Source organism: Canis lupus, chromosome X, assembly GCF_011100685.1.
Source record: "Canis lupus familiaris isolate Mischka breed German Shepherd chromosome X, alternate assembly UU_Cfam_GSD_1.0, whole genome shotgun sequence".
NCBI classification, from domain to species: Eukaryota; Metazoa; Chordata; class Mammalia; order Carnivora; family Canidae; genus Canis; species Canis lupus.
The window spans coordinates 40,764,580-40,781,934 of NC_049260.1; the positions used below are offsets into that span (position 1 = coordinate 40,764,580).

The window sequence follows — 17,355 nt, forward strand, 5'->3', positions numbered from 1 at the left end:
ATTTCAAGGGAAGTGGGTGAAACAAGAAGTTAGAGCACATAGTCTGGGATGTCATCTCTAAACTGTCCTCACTGCCTCACCTCCCCAAGTACCACCAGCACAACACTCGAGTTTACCTGGAACCTTTCCTCACAGTTGGAACATTCTTCCCTCTTTGCCCTGCCAATCCTGCCTGGGCCATTTCTCGCAAATTCTAGCCCAGCAAGACACTCCCCCTTGCCTCAAAACCACTTGTTTGGACACCGTTCTCTACTCCATATTTCTTCATTACATCATGTCTTGTTTTTCTTTTCAGTAGGCTCCATGCCTAGTGTGGAGCCCAACACAGGCCTTGAACTCACAATCCTGAGATTAAGACCCGAGCTGAGATTAAGAGTCAGATGCTTAACTGACTGAGCCACCCGGGTGCCCCAATCATGTCTTTCCTATTCACTTTGTCACCTAATGCCATACTTCCTTACTCTGTGACCTATTTCATATATACACGATCTGAAGGTTTACAACTAGACTGTCTTTCCCAGAGTGGTAGGAAACCCTCAAATTCTCTATATCCTATCTCCACAAATACCTGAAAGAGAATTGTTGCCTGCTATTTAATTAAGCCAAACAGCGATTCTCATTTTGTGTTTAAAAATTACATATAACATGTTCTAATGGCTACATAAGTCCCGTGAAAAGTGATAGTTTGGGAAATAAATATGCATTTTGTGGACTGTCAGGAGAAAGCTGATGTTTTGCCATGCTGCCACAGTGAAAAGTGTGTCCATACCATTTACCTGGATATAGCATGGCTTCACAGTATAGATTACAGTCAAAACTTCAAGCAGCTTTTTTCTGGTTCCATCATGCATTCTAGCTTTCCCCATAATTCTTTGCCCACTTAAAATGTTAAAGAGCACTGGGAATTTTAAAATTAAAAAAAATATATAGACAAAACAGGGATCCCTGGGTGGCGCAGTGGTTTAGCGCCTGCCTTTGGCCCGGGGCATCCTGGAGACCCGGGATCAAATCCCACGTTGGGCTCCCGGTGCATGGAGCCTGCTTCTCCCTCTGCCTATGTCTCTGCCTCTCTCTCTCTCTCTGTGTGACTATCATAAATAAATAAAAATTTTAAAAAAATTATTAAAAAAATATAGGCAAAACATTGCAAACAGTTGTATCCTACTTGTCTCATATGAAACCTGCATCTTATATATAGGAGAGGGGAGTGGGTGTGTGTTGAGCCTCAGTTTAGATCTCCCCAGGATAACCAACTTAGGTCCAGGATAAACATTTTTTATACTTTGGGAATACCTGGGTGGCTCAGTTGGTTAAGCATCTGCCTTCTGCCGAGGTCGTAATCCCAGAGTCCTGGGATGGAGCCCTGTGTTGGGCTCCCTGCTCAGCGGGGAGCCTGCTTCTCCCTCTCCCTGTACTGCTCTTCCTGCTTGTGCTCTCTTGCTTGGTCTGTCAAATAAATACATACATACATACATACATACATACAATCTTTTTTTTTAAAGAAAGCATTTTTTATACTTGTAAATAAACCTGGCTGTAAAAGCTCCAGTTATGCCCTTTAACCCCTTGAAGAGAATTCATGTAGACACTTCTCTTTAGGGAAATAATTTCTAGGCTGTTTTCTTGCCATGATCTCTATGCCTCTGTACTCCAGGCCCAAATTCAACTTCCTTCCAGACTACTATCCTTAAAGATGCAGGCTGTAAAGGTCTCTTCTTCCTTATACCCCCATTCCCACTCTCACCATGAGGCCACCACTGACCCCTCACTGCTCACTGCATGGTGGACAGTGTCTAACTTCCTGAGAGCCTAGCAGTTAAAGTTCCCCACATCCAGTCCTAACCTTTCCCACCATCCTTACCTCTTACTTTTCAAATCCTTTACTCATTCTGCCCAAGTGTGCATTCACTAGAATCTAAACATACTATGAGTCATCCTGCCACTTCTGTGTGTACTGCCTTTGCCTGAAGTTCTCCACATTCCTCTGGGTTTGTTTCATCCTGTACATTCCGCAGGACCCACTCAAAAGCTTATCTTTTTTACCTCAATGGTTCCTTTAATCTTTGATGGCACACAGGACTGTGTTCAGCACTCATTTTCCCAAATGGGATGGTAGTATAGATTGGTTAATGGCCACAAAGTCCTTTCATTTCTGTATGTATGTGACTTTGCAGCACCTCCCATCAAGATAAGAGTCTGTTTCTCTACTCCCTGAATCTGGGCTGCCCTTGTAACTTGCTTTGGCCAATAAAATGCAGTGTGAGTAACTGTGTGACTTCGGCGCCTAGGTCTCAAGAAGTTTTGTAGCTTTCCCCTTGCTCCTTAGGAATCCTGAAGGAACCTTGTGAAGAAGACCAGCTAGTATGCTAGAGGAAGAGGAGGAAGAGATGCTGTGGGAAGAGGTCAGTCAGCAGCCAACCATCAAACATGTGAGTGAGGCCATATTAGAACATTGAGCCCCAGTCACATTGCCAGATGACTAACCATATGAGGGACTCAGGAAAGACTAATTAAAGAATAACCTAGCTGATTCTATCCCAAATTGCTGACCCACAGAATTGTAAGCACATAAAATGATTGTTATTATAAGCCACTAAGTTTTGGGATGATTGGGATCCCTGGGTGGCTCCGCGGTTCAGTGCCTGCCTTTGGCTCAGGGCGTTATTCTGGAGTCCCGGGATCGAGTCCCGCATCGGGCTCCCTGCATGGAGCCTGCTTCTCCCTCTGCCTTTGTCTCTGCCTCTCTCTCTCTCTCTCTCATAAATAAATAAAATCTTAAAAAAAAGTTTTGGGATGATTTGCTATGCAGTAATACATAACTGAAAGGGCATGGTTTGTAGTATTGTATTCCTAGGGCCTAGAGGACATGCCTATGGCAGGTTTTCTTTAAGTGATTATTGTGGATCACTTTCATCATGGTGTCACTCCTCTCTATTTAATAGACAAATAAGCTTTCAAATCTTCATGTCTTTTCCTAGTTTTCAAACAGTTCAAAGCTTGGATTAACACCGTCTTCAAGAATAGCACCTTTCAGTTTTTCTGTGCTCTATTGGACCAACATCCATCCATTTTCTCTCTTTGCAGCCCCATTACAGGTTGTACCCCTCAACTCCATGTCGCATCCCTTATTACTTAACCTTGTTCACTAACTGTAGGGTCAACCCATGGACTACCTGAATGCCATAAAGCTGTTTTTAACTTCCCAGCCCTCCACTGTGACTTTGAACTCCCATTACCTGATTCACATGTGCTTATAACTAGGGGGGACCTTAGAGATTGTCTCAGACAACTCCTTTGAGTTATGAGTGAGGAAAGGAATGCCCAGATAAGAAATAGCCATAGAAATGGCTTTTTCAGGTCATATGTTGGCAGTATCAATACCAGAACCCACATCTCATGCAGATTATTACCTGGGGATCCCTGGGTGGCTCAGCGGTTTAGCGCCTGCCTTCGGCCCAGGGTGTGATCCTGGAGTCCCGGGATCGAGTCCCATGTCGGGCTCCTTGCATGGAGCCTGCTTCTCCCTCTGCCTGTGTCTCTGCCTCTCTCTCTCTCTCTGTCTTTCATGAATAAATAAATAAAATCTTTTTTAAAATACCTAAAATATAGATTATTACCTAGTAGATTGCTTATTTGTACTTGGTTCATGTGTGTAAAACTGTGCCTCACTAATTAGACCATAGAAGTTCTTTGAAAAGGGAGTATATCTCTTCATACTTTCCTGCTATCCTCAAAGACTAGCCAGTGACCACTGAACATGTAAGTAGTCAATGAATACTTGTCGATTAATTGACATTTGAAAAGCAATTATGCTGGAATTACTCTTTTTTGTAAGGTTGCCAAGTTTTTGAAAAAATTACTGAAGTATAATTGACATAAATGCTATATTAATTTTAGGTATACAACATAGTAATTCAACAATTCTATGTATTCAGTGCTAACCACGATAAATGTAGTCACCATCTGTCACCATACAATGTTATTATAGTATTATTGACTACATTCTCTAAGCTGTACTTATCATTTACATGACTTATTTATTTTATAACTGGAAGCTTTTACCTCATAATCCCTTTTATCTGTTTCACTAATACGTGCGCCCACCTCCCCTTTGGCAACCACTGGTTTATTCTCTGTATTTAAGAGTCTGGGGTTTTTTGTCTCTGTTTTTTTTTTTTTTTTCTGTTTGCTCATTTGTTTTGTTTCTTAAATTTCACATATGAGTGAGATCATATGATATTTGTCTTTCTCTGATTTATTTCACATAGCATTATACCTTCTAGGTCCATCCGTGTTGTTGCATGTGGCAGAATTTCATCCTTTTTTTGGCTGTGAAATATTCCAGCGTGTGTGTGTGTCTCTGTGTGTCTGTGTATACACACCACACCTTTGTCCATATATCTGTGGATGAACACTTGAGTTGCTTCCATTTCTTGGCCATAAATAATTCTGCTGTAGACGTAGGGGTGCATTTATGTTTTCAAAGTAGTGCTTTTGTTTTCTTTGGTTAAATACCCAAGTGTGGAATTACTGGATCATTTACAGTATTTCTATTTTTAATTTTTTGAGGAACCTCCATAATGTTTTCCACAGTGGCTGCACCAATTTATATTCCTACCAGTAGTGCACAAGGGTTCCTTTTCACCCACATCTTTGCCAACACTTGTTATTTCTTGCCTTTTTGATACTAGCCATTCTGACTGGTGTGATGTGTTATCTCATTGTAAGGAACTGTTCTGTATCTTGTTTGTGGTGGTAATTACAACTGTATTCGTTTTTCAGAACTTGAATTGTACATTAAGGATAGGTTATACTGTGTATAAATTTTTAGAATTAAGGTATAATTCAAGGCAATTATGCTGAATAAGTCCCATTTTTTTTATAAATGTGGCTAAATATACAGGTTATATGTTATTGTGAGAAAAGGAATTTGGCCCTTTGAAAATAAATTTGCACATGATAAGTACTCATGTTAGTTTCTTTCCTCCCTGCACACAAATGCTTCAGGATCATCTATCAAGACTGCTAAAGAAAGCATATATACCCTAGGAGATGGCTAGATCTCAGATGACCTCTAAGATCCTGTGATTGGTTTGAAAGGTAAATAAATGACTATTTTGGAACGCTTGTATAAGGTAAAATATATAAGTACCACCACACTATTCTGAAGCTGGTCCCCTAGAACCTTAATTGTCCTTACAAAGACTCGGGTATAAAATAAACTATTAACCCTCTGTTAATATAAATTATTTTAAAATTAAAAATAATACAGAAAGGTGGCCAAATGTTCTTTCATTGTCATACTGGAACATTGACTAACAGGCCCACCCAAGGATTATTTAGTTCTCTGGGGGATTGCGTCTTTGGAAGTAACATGTTAACTCAAAGATTTTTGTTGGGCAGAGATGTAAAAATTCTGTTTGTAGAAAAAATAATCCCAGAGAGTATAGATTAACTGTCCTATAGGACATTAACCACTTTTCTCTGTACCTTATCTATCTTATTGTAGCATTTTTAATTTTAGTACCTATATTTACCAGATCTCTCCAATATTCTTTGAATCAGCCTGAGTCCCTCACTAATAAAGTAGTCTTTCACATGTGTTCACTCTGTATTTGTAGGAGTCATTTTTTTAATTTTGAAAATTATACTTTGATACCTGAAACATCCTACAACATTGCCTAAGGATCATGCCCTATCCCGTACAAAGTCCCTGAAATCCACTACTGATTGCTGATTTTAATGCTGTACCAGCACCTTGAAATACCTTTGTGATCATGCTGGTACCTGAAGAGCTCTTCACACACACACACACACACACAAAAAAAAAAAAAAAAAAAACTAGATACCTCTGCAGAACACTGCAGAAAGACTTTCTGGAACTATTCTCACAAAATGAGAAACTGATGTTCCTTCCTATCATGTTATTGTTCTATTTATAAGCCAAGAGGATGACATTAAGAACCTTTGTTTTAGGAGATCCAGAGCAAACAGACTCACACTGGGCCCTTCTTTCCTGTCAAACACTATTCCTTATAATCCACTTTTGCTAGTAATGGCCATAAAATAACTATATTGGAGCAATAAAAATTGATAAACTACCAGCTGCCTCAAAAATCTAATAGCTTTGGCAAAATATACTGTAGCTTGCTGTGATAGAGCCTCTTTTTCCCTAACAGGTTTTATTTTAACACTTTCTTTTTCACACTACTGAACAGCATAATCAAATCAACAATTCAGCAAATGCCCAGTGTGTTTCAGGCACTAGGCACTGCTCAGTCCTGACCACCCCTGCTCACCCTCTGCCTCAAGCAGGCTTCACTGGTACTCAGTGTCAGTCATTGATTTGCAGTTGTCCAGGATGAAAGTGGAGAACAGAGCAAGCCCAGATGGAGGGTTGCAGTCTACCCTGTTAGCACCCACAGAGTCAAGGAAAAGAGTGGGTCTTTTTCACATTAATAAAAGCTACAAGGCCACTGAATATTAAATACATACAAATTTGAAACATCCTGTGAAACAGGAAGGGTAGGTTAAAACATGGTTCATTAACACCTGGTATTTATAAATATTCTGAATTGGCTTGATGACTTTATTGAAAGAGGTATAAACAAATACCTTGCAATAAAAACTCAAATTCAGAATAATCCAGGTATGGTGCCCATTTATACAGAGACCAAAGGGCCAACTTCCCATGCAGCATAGGGAATCCTCTGCAGAGAAATTTTGAACCAGAATTCTAAAACACCAGGGAGGAGGGGGTGGAGTGGGGTAAGAATATGGGACATAAGTAGGGGGAAATTTTTCAACTCCTTTTTTTCCTGGTGATTATTAAAACAAAGTTCTTTAATATTTCATCATAAAATGTTTTTGAAAAAATAATCAATTGGGCCAGCTTCTGCTTTGGGATGTAGAGAGCTAGAAGGAGCATTGCTCCCACCCGTAAAATTTAAAAAAAAAAAAACAGACTGATTTCAAATTCATGATCCATTATTGAACCTATCAGAAGTAGTTTGCTCAAGTATTTGTTCAGAGGAGTATTTGTTCAAAAATTTGGTCATTTTAAAATTTGGTAGTTTTCTTGCTATTAAGATTTTTTTTAAGTTTATTATTATTTTAAAGATTTTATTTTGGGGGCACCTGGGTGGCTCAGTCAGTTAAGCGAATGCCTTCAGCAGAGGTCATGATCCCAGGGTCCTGGGATCGAGCCCTACATAGAGCTCCCTGCTCGGTGGGGAGCCTGCTTCTCCCTCTCTCTCTGCTGCTCCCCCTGCTTGTGCACATGCTCTGTCTCGCTCTCTCTCAAAGAAAGAAAAGAAAATCTTTAAAAATAAAGATTTTTTTTTTTTACATAATTTCTACTTTCAACACGGGGTTCGAACTCAACTCTGAGATCAAGAGTCACATACACTACCAACTGGGCCAGCGAGGCATCCCATATGTATTTATTTGTTTTAAGTATTTCTATACCCAGTGTAGGCCTTGAACTCCACCTGAGATCGAGTCACATGCTCTTCTGACTGAGCCAGCCAGGTGCCCTTTTAACTGTTAAGTTTTGAGAGGTATTTTTTTAATATTCTGGATAAAAATCCCTTATTGGTTACATAATTTATCAATATTTTCTCTACATCTGTGGCTTGGCTTTTCATTTTCTTAACAGTGTCAGTCACCAAGCAAGATTTTAATTTTGATGAAATCCAGTTTATCATTTTTTTAAAAGGACCATTTTATTAACTCTAGGTCATGAAGATTTTTCTCCTGTGTTTTCTTCTAAAAGTTTTATAGTTCTATGTTCTACATTTAGGTTTATGCCCATTTCCAGTTAATATTTGTATGTGATGTGAAGTTTAGGTGGAGGTCTATTTTTTACATGTGGATATCTTATTGTTTCAGCACCATTTGCCCAAAAGACTATCCTTCCTCCTTTAAGTTGTTTGTACCTTTGTCAAACATCAGTTGCCTATATTTATGTGAGTTGATATCTGAACTCTCTTGTTCCATTGGTCAGTTTTTATCACTTCACCAATACCACTGTCTTCATTACTGTAGCTTTACTGTAAGCCTTAAAATCAGTTAGTGTGAATTCTCTAACCTTTTTATTATTTTTAAAGATTTTATTTATGTATTCATGAGAGACACAGAGAGAGAGGCAGAGACACAGGCAGAGAGAAAAGCAGGCTCCACACAAGGAGCCCGATGTGAACTCAGTCCTGGAACTGGGATCACGCCCTGAGCTGACGGCAGACGCTCAACCACTGAGGCACCCAGGTGTCCCTCTCTAACCTTTTTAAAATTTGTTTTAGCTATTCTATACCTTTTGTTCATAAATCTTATTTTTTTTTCATAAATTTTAGAATCAAGTTGTCTATACTTACAAAAACTGCTTCGATTTTTACTGGAATCAGATTAAATCTAATGATGAATTTGATGAATGTGGAGATAATTGACATCTTTAATATGCTGAACATTCTACCACATGAATATAGTATATTTCGCCATCTATTTAGATTTTCACTTCTTTCTTTTGTCAGTGTTTTTAGTTTTCAGCATATAGGTCCTGTACATGTTTTGTTAGATTTACGCCTAAATATTCTATTTCTTTGGAGCTACTGTAAGTAATATATTTTTTAAATAATCAGTTTCTAATTGTTTATTGCCACCACATAGAAATATGATTTATTTTTGTATTGACCTTATATCCTGCTCCCTTGCTAAGCTAACTGGTTGTTATAGGACTTTAAAAAAAATAGAATATATTCCCTGATATATTTTATTTTATTTTTTTCCCTGATATATTTTAAGCAAACAATCATGTTTAGCAGTAGAGATAGTGCCATTTGGTTTTAAGTAATCTCTACACCCACTGTGGGGGGGGCTCAGACTTACAACCCCCAAATCAAGAGTCTCATGCTCTACCCACTGAACCAGCCAGGCACCCCTGTATGCCATTTATTTATCTGTTTATCCATCTGTCCATCCATCCATCCATCCATCCACTCATCCCTTATTGCACAGACCAGGACTTCCAGTATGATGTTTAATAGTGGTGAGATAACACTGTTAGTTATACTCAAAACATTTTTTTTAAAAAAGAAGTGGTGAAAAAGGATACCTTTTTCCTGTTTCACCTTCAGGTCTTTCATCTTGAAGTTCATTTTTTAAGATTTTATTTGTTCATCAGAGATACAGAGAGAGAGGCAGAGACATAGGCAGAAGGAGAAGCAGGCTCCCTGTGAGGAGCCTGATGTGGGACTCGATCCCAGGACCCTGGGATCATGACCTGAGCCAAAGGCAGATGCTTAACCCCTGAGCCACCCAGGCATTCCTTTTTTGAAGTTCTTTTATCTGGTTGATGAAGTTGCCCTGTATTCCTAGTTTGCTGAGAATTTCTATCATGAGTGGATAATGAAGTTTGACAAATGCTTATGTAATCATCAACTGATATGATCATGTGGATTTTCTTTTTTAAATTTGATGTGGTTGATTACATTGATTGGTTTTCAGACATTGAACCTGCCTTGCATTCCTGGGGTAAAGCCCACTTGTTTGTAGGTTTTATATATTACAATTAGATTTGCTGATATCTTGTTGGGGATGTTTGCTTCTATATTCATGAGGGATATTGGTCTATAGTTTTCTTTTTTGTACTGCATTTGTCTGGATTTGATAGCAGGGCTTCATAAAATAAGAGTTGGGAGGGATTCCATCCTCTCCTGTTTCCTGGAAGAGATCTTGCAGAATTGGTGTTGTTTTTTCTTTAAATGTTTGTTGAAATTTGCTGGTGAAACATCTGGGCCTGGGATTTTCTCTTTAAAAAGATTTTTAGCTGTGCATTTAATTTCCTTAATATATATGGCATTATTTGGGTTATCTATTTCATCTTCAATGAATTTTGGTAGCTCATGGTTTTTGAGAAATCTGTCCCATTTCATTTGAGTTGTCTGTGTGCATAGAGTTATTCATCAGATTGGTTTATTATCCTTTCAGTATTTGCAGGGTGTATGGTAATAATCCCCTCTTTCATTCTTGATATGGCTATTTTGATTGTTCTCTCTTCTTTTCTCTCTCAGTCTTGCTAGAAGTTTATCAATTTTATTGATTTTTTCAAAGAACCAACTTTTATTATCATTGATTTTTGTCTGTTTTTGTTTCTCTGTTGTTTTTCAGCTTCATTGATTTCTGCTTTATGTAGATTATTTCCTTGTTCTGCTTACTTTGGATTTATTTTGCTCTTCTTTTTGCAGTTTCTAAGGTGGAAGTTTAGATTGTTTATTGAGACCTTTTTTCCCCCCTAAAAGTGCGTTTATAGCTGTTAATTTCCCTCTAAATTCTGCTTCAGCGGTAGCCCATAGATTGGATTATTTGTATTTTCATTTTTCTTTAATTCAGAACATTTTCTAATTTCTCTTGGAAGTTTCTCTTTGATTCATGGATTATTTAGATGTAGCTGTCTAATATCCAAGTGTTTGGAGCTTTTCCTCTTTGTATTGTTGATTTCTAGTTTAATTTCTTTATGGTCATGGAGCATATTCTTTTATAATTTCAATGCGTTTATGTTTGAGGTTTGTTTTATGACCTAGGATATGGTCTGTCTTGTTGAAAAAATATATATGCTGCTATTGTCAGGTAGAGTGTTCCTTATTATGCAGCTAATGCCACTTGGTTGATAATGATGTTAAGTTCTCATATATTCTTGCTGATTTTTCTGTCTAGTGGTTCTGTGTATTAATTAGAGAGGAGTATTGAAGCCTCCAACTATAATTGTGAATTTTTTTACTAATTTTAGGTCTGACAGTTTTGCTTCACATATTTTGAAGCACTGTTGTTAGGTATGTACAGATTTAGGATTGTTAATTCTTTTGAGTGAGTTAATAACCTTTCAGCATTATGTTATGTCCCTCTATATCCCACTTTATCCTTGTCATTTTCCTTCCTCTGAATTCTTTCTTTTGATCATTGTTTGCATTATGTATCTTTTTTCATCCTTTTGCTTTTCACCTACCTGTATCATTTATATTTGAAGTGAATTTCTTATAGACAGTGTGTAGTTTAGTCATATTTTTAAAATCTGTTCTGACATTCTTTATCTTTTAATTGTATGTTTAGACCATTACACTTAATGTAACTATTTATGCTTGATTTTAGCCTACCATTTAATTACTTCTTGTGTTAACCTCTGTTGTTATTTCCTTTTTCCCACTCCCTTGCCTTCTTTTGGGTTATTTGAACACTTTTAGTGCTCTATTTTAATTTATCTACTCTGATTTTTTAGTTTATCTCTGGATATTTTTGTGGTTACACTAGGAATTATACACATTTAGCTTTGCACAGTTTGCTTAGTATCAATACTTTATCACTTCAAGAGGAATGCAGAAACTTTACCCTTTACCCTCCACCCTTTTTGTTATAGTTGTCTTATATTACATCTACACCTATTGAAAATCCCTTCACACATTATCATTTTTGCTGTCAGTAGTCAAAGATGTTTTTAAAAACTCAAGAGAATAGTCAGTTATATTTACCCAAATACTTTCCATTTATATTGTTGTTCCTTTGTCCCCAATGTTCTAAATTTCTGTCTGCTATAATTTTCCAACTGTCTGAAGACTTCCTATAGCAATTCTTTTAGTTTGCTGGCTATAAATTCTCATTTCTGAAGGATATTTTTGCTGGATATAGAATTACATGTTCTTTGTTCCCCACACTTCAAACATGTCATGCCATTTCCTTGACCTTCATGGTTTCTGATAAAAAAAAAATCCACTGTAATGTCAAATTATTGTACCCCTATAAAAGGTAACTAGTATTCCTGTAATATAAGGTTTTTGTCTGATTGCTTTCTTTTTTTAAGATTTTATTTATTCATTCATGAGAGACACAGAGAGCCAGAGACATAGGCAGAGGGAGAAGCAGGCCTGTAGGGAACCCAATGTGGGACTTGATCCCAGGACCCCAGGATCAAAACCTGAGGCAAAGGCAGATGCTCAACCACTGAGCCGCCCAGGTGCCTCTGTCTGACTGCTTTCAATATTTTTTCCTTTGTATTTTTGTTTAGCAGTTTGATTTGGATTATGTCTGGACAGTATTTCTTCAGGTTTATCCTGTTTGAGGTTTTTCACTGCTCAGGCTATTCAGGGCATCATAAGTTGGCTCTAGATTCTGGAATAGACTGGAATAACAATGATAAAAGACTTCTTTTAAAAGTGTCTTTGCTTCATAGGGACCTGCACACAATAGAAATAGAAATATTTGCTATATATCCCAGACAGAAATTAACATTAGCTTAGTAAATTATAGTTGTAACTATGGAATGTGGAAGGTTGTTGCAAAGGGACTAGAATGAGGGGGAATTGAGCTCCAGAAAGAATAAGTTTTGTAGTTTTATATACCTAGTAAATTACAGGTCTGTAAGTTTTCTAGTTCTCTTTCCACTATAATATGTTGCTACACATTTACAGAGTTTGCCCCTGCTCCTCAAGCTGAAATTTTAATAACAGAAGTTTATGGTGAATTGTTGGTTTGAAATGTGTACTTTTTTAAATCAGAGAAAGCCTGAAATTTTAAATTCTTTCTGGGAGGCATCAAGTCTTGGTTTGAGCAGGAATTGGTACACTATGTAGCCTGCCAGCCAGATCTGGCCTGCTACCTATTTTCATACAGCCCACAAGCTAAAAATGAATTTTTCTGTTTTTAAATGGTTGGAAAAAATTGAAAGAAGAATATTTCATGATATGTGAAAATTGTATGAAGTTCAGATTTTAGCATCCATAAGTGAAGTTTAATTGGAACACAGCCCTGTCTGTTTGTTCACATATTATTTATGTTTCTTTTTGCTGCAGTGACAGGGTTGAATAGTTAAGACACAGACCGAGTGGCCTACCAAGCAAAAAATATTTACTCTCTGGCCCTTTACAGAAAAAGTTTGCTAACTTTTTTAGAATAATGCCTAGTGAGTTGAGTTAGAATGTCAGTGATCTGAGCTGTGTGGAAAGGTTAGCTAGACTTCAAACTTTGCTCTTTGAATAAGTGTCTTAAGTATAAGTAGAAGAGTTATTAGCTGATTACAGTACTAGTTTATTAACATATATTAAATATTCTCAGTTCTAGAACAATATTTCACATTGTACTTTTAAAGTTAGCTCTTCAGGAAATCCTGCCATTTGTGACAACATAGATCAACCTGGAGGGTATTGTGCTATGTGAAATAAACTAGAGAGAAAAAGACAAATACTGCATGGTGTATCACTTATGTATGTAATTTTTTTTAAGTTGAACTCATAGAAACAGAGTAGAATAGTGGTTTCCAGGGACTGAGGAGTGGGAGAAATGGGCAGAGGTTGGTAAAAGGGTATAAACTTTCAGTTATAAGATGAATAAGCTCTGGGGATCTAATAAACAGCATGATGACTATAGTTAACAATACTGCATTACATACTTAAAGATGCTAAGAGTAGAACTTAAATGTTTTTCACCACAAAAGGAAAAAAAAGTATGTGAAATAATGGATGTGTTAATTTGGTGGAAATCCTTTTACAATGTATATGTATATAAAATCATCACATTTTATACAAATTTGTGAGTTGTACCTCAGTAAAGCTGAGGGAAAAAAATAAAGGTCTATCAATCAATCAGATTAGCCCTTTAAAGCAGGAGAAATTGATTGGAAGAAAAGCCAGAACTGTTTCTATCTAGTTATTTAAAGAAGATTTTTATTTGGAGTCACTTGACAGGCAATTGTGAGGGCCTTAGGGAGGTTTTCTTGGCTAGAAGAGATAAAGGCCGTTATTTAAATTTTGTTTTCCTGCTTCTGAGTTGGGCTTTTTACAAGTCTAATTACCTAGTTGACTTTCTGTAGACTTCTTTTGTGAGGCTGTTTCTCTGAGACTAGTGAGAGGAAATGGCTGATCACTTTTAAATGAAGAGGAAATCCCAACTCTAACCAGGAACCCTGACATTGCCCCTCACCCCTACCCCTGTAGTTGGCCTTTCCTCTTGCCTACAGACCAGCCTTGCCAGCTGGCATCAGAAGTCTACTGAGATGTCCATGGCCTGTGTCTCCTAACTGCTTCCCTCCATCTCAAGGACCAAGTGAGCCATATCTGTACTATGCATACACTTAAGGATGTTTTTAGGCCCAAGTTAACTTCTGTTACCCATTGAAATTTAAGCTTCTTAAGTGAGTTGCCTATCATAGAGTGTTCCTAGAAACAACCAATATTAAATGTACAATACACATTAATTTTTAGGGTAAAAATATATTCTCTTGATTTGGAAATTTACATTTTAGGTGACAGGAAAAAGTCTAAATAACAGTCACTCTGTAGACTTTTGCTAGTTCTGTTAAAGTTTTTCAGCTTATAGGACAGTTTTCAGATAGAACCAGTTTATCCTGGAGGTTATCTGCTGTGTTTTCCTGACTAGGTGTTCTAGAGCTTGAAATGTCATCTACCTCCTCTTCTCTTTCCTTCTAGCACTTTTGGTGACCTCTGGGGCAGAGTCCTTGCTGGGCTGCTAGTGCTTTTAGCCCATCGAGGTTGTTCTGTGTTTGCACAGCTCCCATTTTTGCTAATACCACTGACATGCCTGACTCTGCACATAAGAGTGACCCACTCATCCAGAACCCACTGGATGAGTTAAGGGCACTGATTGATGTCTGTGCTGAGGCTCTGGACTCTTTCATCCTCCTGCTGTAGCTGGAGCTCCTGGGGCTGTAGGGACTACAAGTCAGCTTGTTTAGGTTTCTGTGGAAGGGCCCTCTCTGACTGGAATTCTGAATCAAGTCCTTGAAAGCTGAGCTTTTAGATAAACCTGAGTAACATGCTTCACACCCACTTTCTGAATCATGACTCCCTCAGACCTTGGGGGGACCACTAGGTCATGTTGGTGAACTGTTGTCTTCCCTTAGGACAACATTCTTTACTTGGAGATGCCTTGTTCCCTCAAGAACCTAGATTCTTGGTAAAATAGGCTGCTCCTAGGCATGTCCTGACAGATAAGAATCCCACTGGTGTGCTAATCACCTGCTCAAGTGGGGCCCTCTATGGGATTATATGTATGTGTTGATAATATGTGCCCTGTGGTGTGTACATCCCTATTCCTCTGTCTCCTTGAGGTTTTTTTATGCTGGTCAGCTGCTGTAGGAAGCCCAGAGCTTAATTTCTACCTTTACCTAAACAAGGCCATTAGTTTGGTTGTTTTCCTGCCCAGATACTCTGCCCACTTCAGGCCACTTCAGGTTGACCTACCTATCCAATGTTACTACCTCATAGAAGTTCATTCTTCTAAAACCTTTTTTTTAAGATTTTATTTATTTATTCATGAGAGACACATAAAGACAGGCAGAGACACAGGCAGAGGGAGGAGAAGCAGGCTCCATGCAAGGAGCCCCATGTGGGACTCAATCCCAGGAGTCTGGGATCACACCCTGAGCCAAAGGCAGACGCCCAACCACTGAGCCACCCAGGCATCTCTTTTCTTCTCAAACCTTCATCTACTTTTGTATCCTATATCAAGGATTATTATACTCCTTTTTCTAGTTTCTTGAGGTGGTAGGAGCTTAGATTATTGATTTAAGATTTTCTTCTTTTTTAACACAAGCATTTAGTGTTATTTTTTTTCTTTCTTTTAAAAGATTTTATTTATTTATTCATGAGAGACACCGAGAGAGAGGCAAAGACATAGGCAGAGGGAAAAGCGGGCTCCATGCAGGGAGCCTGATGTGGGACTTGATCCCCGGGAACCCCAGGATCACTTCCTGAGCCAAAGGCAGACATTTAACCGCTGAACCACCCAGGAGTCCGCATAAGCACTTAGTGTTATAAATTTCCCTCTCAGTACTGCTTTAGCTCTGCCTCACAAATTTGAGTATGTTATGGTATTTTCATTTTCATTTTCATTCAGTTCAGAATGTATTTTAAAAATTTCCCTTGAGACCTCCTCTCTTGACCCATGGCTTATTTAGAATTATATAACTTAGTTTCCAGATGTGTGGAGGTTTTCCTGTTATCTTTTTGCTATTGATTTCTGCCTTGATTCCATTGTGGTCAGAGAATGTACTCCATATGATATCACTCCTATTAAATTTGTTTAAGTTCATTTTGTGGCCCAAGCTGTAGTTTATCTTTGTATATTTTCTGTGGGTGCTTGAAAAGAATAGTCTGCTGTTGTTGGATGCAGTATTCTGCCAATGTCAGTTAAATCCTGTTGGTTGATTGTGTTTCTTGAGTTCCTTATCCTTGCTGATTTGTCTATTGGTTCTATCAATTGTTGAGAAAAGAACGTTGAAGTCTCCAACTATAACTAGATTTTTTGGTTTTTCTTTCAGTTCAATCAGTTTTTGCTTCACATATTTTGCAGCTGATATTTTGGGGGTGTTTTTTTTTTGATGCATATACATTTAAGATTGCTATATCTTGGTATACCAGCCTTTCTATCATTATTCAGTGTTCTTCACCTGTGGTAATTTTCTTTTTATTGATACTAATATAGCCACCCCTGCTTTCTTTTGAGTAATGTTTGCATCTTATTTTTTCTCCATTTTTTTTACTTCCAACCTACTTAATTCCTTATATTTGAAGTGAGTTGTGGTAGATAGCATATAAATGAATAATTTTCTTTAACCCACTATGCCAATCTCTGCCTTTTGATTGGTTTATTTAAACCATTTACATTTGCTGGTCCTTCAGAGATCAATAAAATGTCCATAGGATACATTTTTTGGAATCATGTCTGACTTCTTCATGAGTGACTCTTTGAGTACATTATATAATGGAAAGCTTACTAGGGTAGGCAGTAGTGAAGGGGACAGAATCAGTCATAGGCTTCAAAAAACTATTAAATTTACACTTGATTTTTGTTACATTTCTAATTCCTGTATTCACCTTAATGGTGTCTTTTGCCTGTCAGTAAGTTTTATATTTGTTTCATTCTTTCTCAAACCATGTTTGTATTTATTAGTAAGGATTACATTTTTAAAGTTTTTTAAAAGTTATTTTAACCATCTTAATCATTCTTACTCCTTTTTTGAGAACTCCTTTTCCACTGTCTACAGTTTTTCTAATAATTGGATAGATACATGGATGTATGGAATACAAGAGCTACTGGGTAACTTCATGGTATTCACCAGTGGCCATGCCTTTTAAAAGAGTGTCTGGCTTGGGAAAACATGAAGAATGATAAAGAGCTGGAAAACAAGACTTCAGAATAGCAGATAAAAGATTATGATCACTAGCTCTGCAAAAGAAAAGATTAAGAGGGTGCCCCTTCATTACTTAGGACATTTAAAAAATTTTTTGATAGTAGCTAGTTATAATTATGAGTACTAAAAATAAGGACTATATTTGTCTGATGGGTTTATTA

At 37.6% G+C, this 17,355-nt stretch overlaps 1 protein-coding gene across 3 annotated transcripts in view; it reads left to right on the top strand.

Annotated features, from left to right (window-relative positions):
• The window catches only part of JADE3 (jade family PHD finger 3), a 137,084-nt gene that overhangs the window by 16,123 nt on the left and 103,606 nt on the right, over positions 1-17,355 (top strand). Inside the window, exon 1 of one of the 3 annotated variants that reach the window (XM_038587246.1) lies at positions 5,007-5,100. The exons of the other annotated variants lie outside the window; for them this stretch is intronic. The gene's annotated coding sequence lies outside the window, so the exon portion shown is untranslated. Of the gene's footprint in view, positions 1-5,006; positions 5,101-17,355 lie in introns of those variants that run through there. 3 annotated transcript variants of the gene reach the window in all.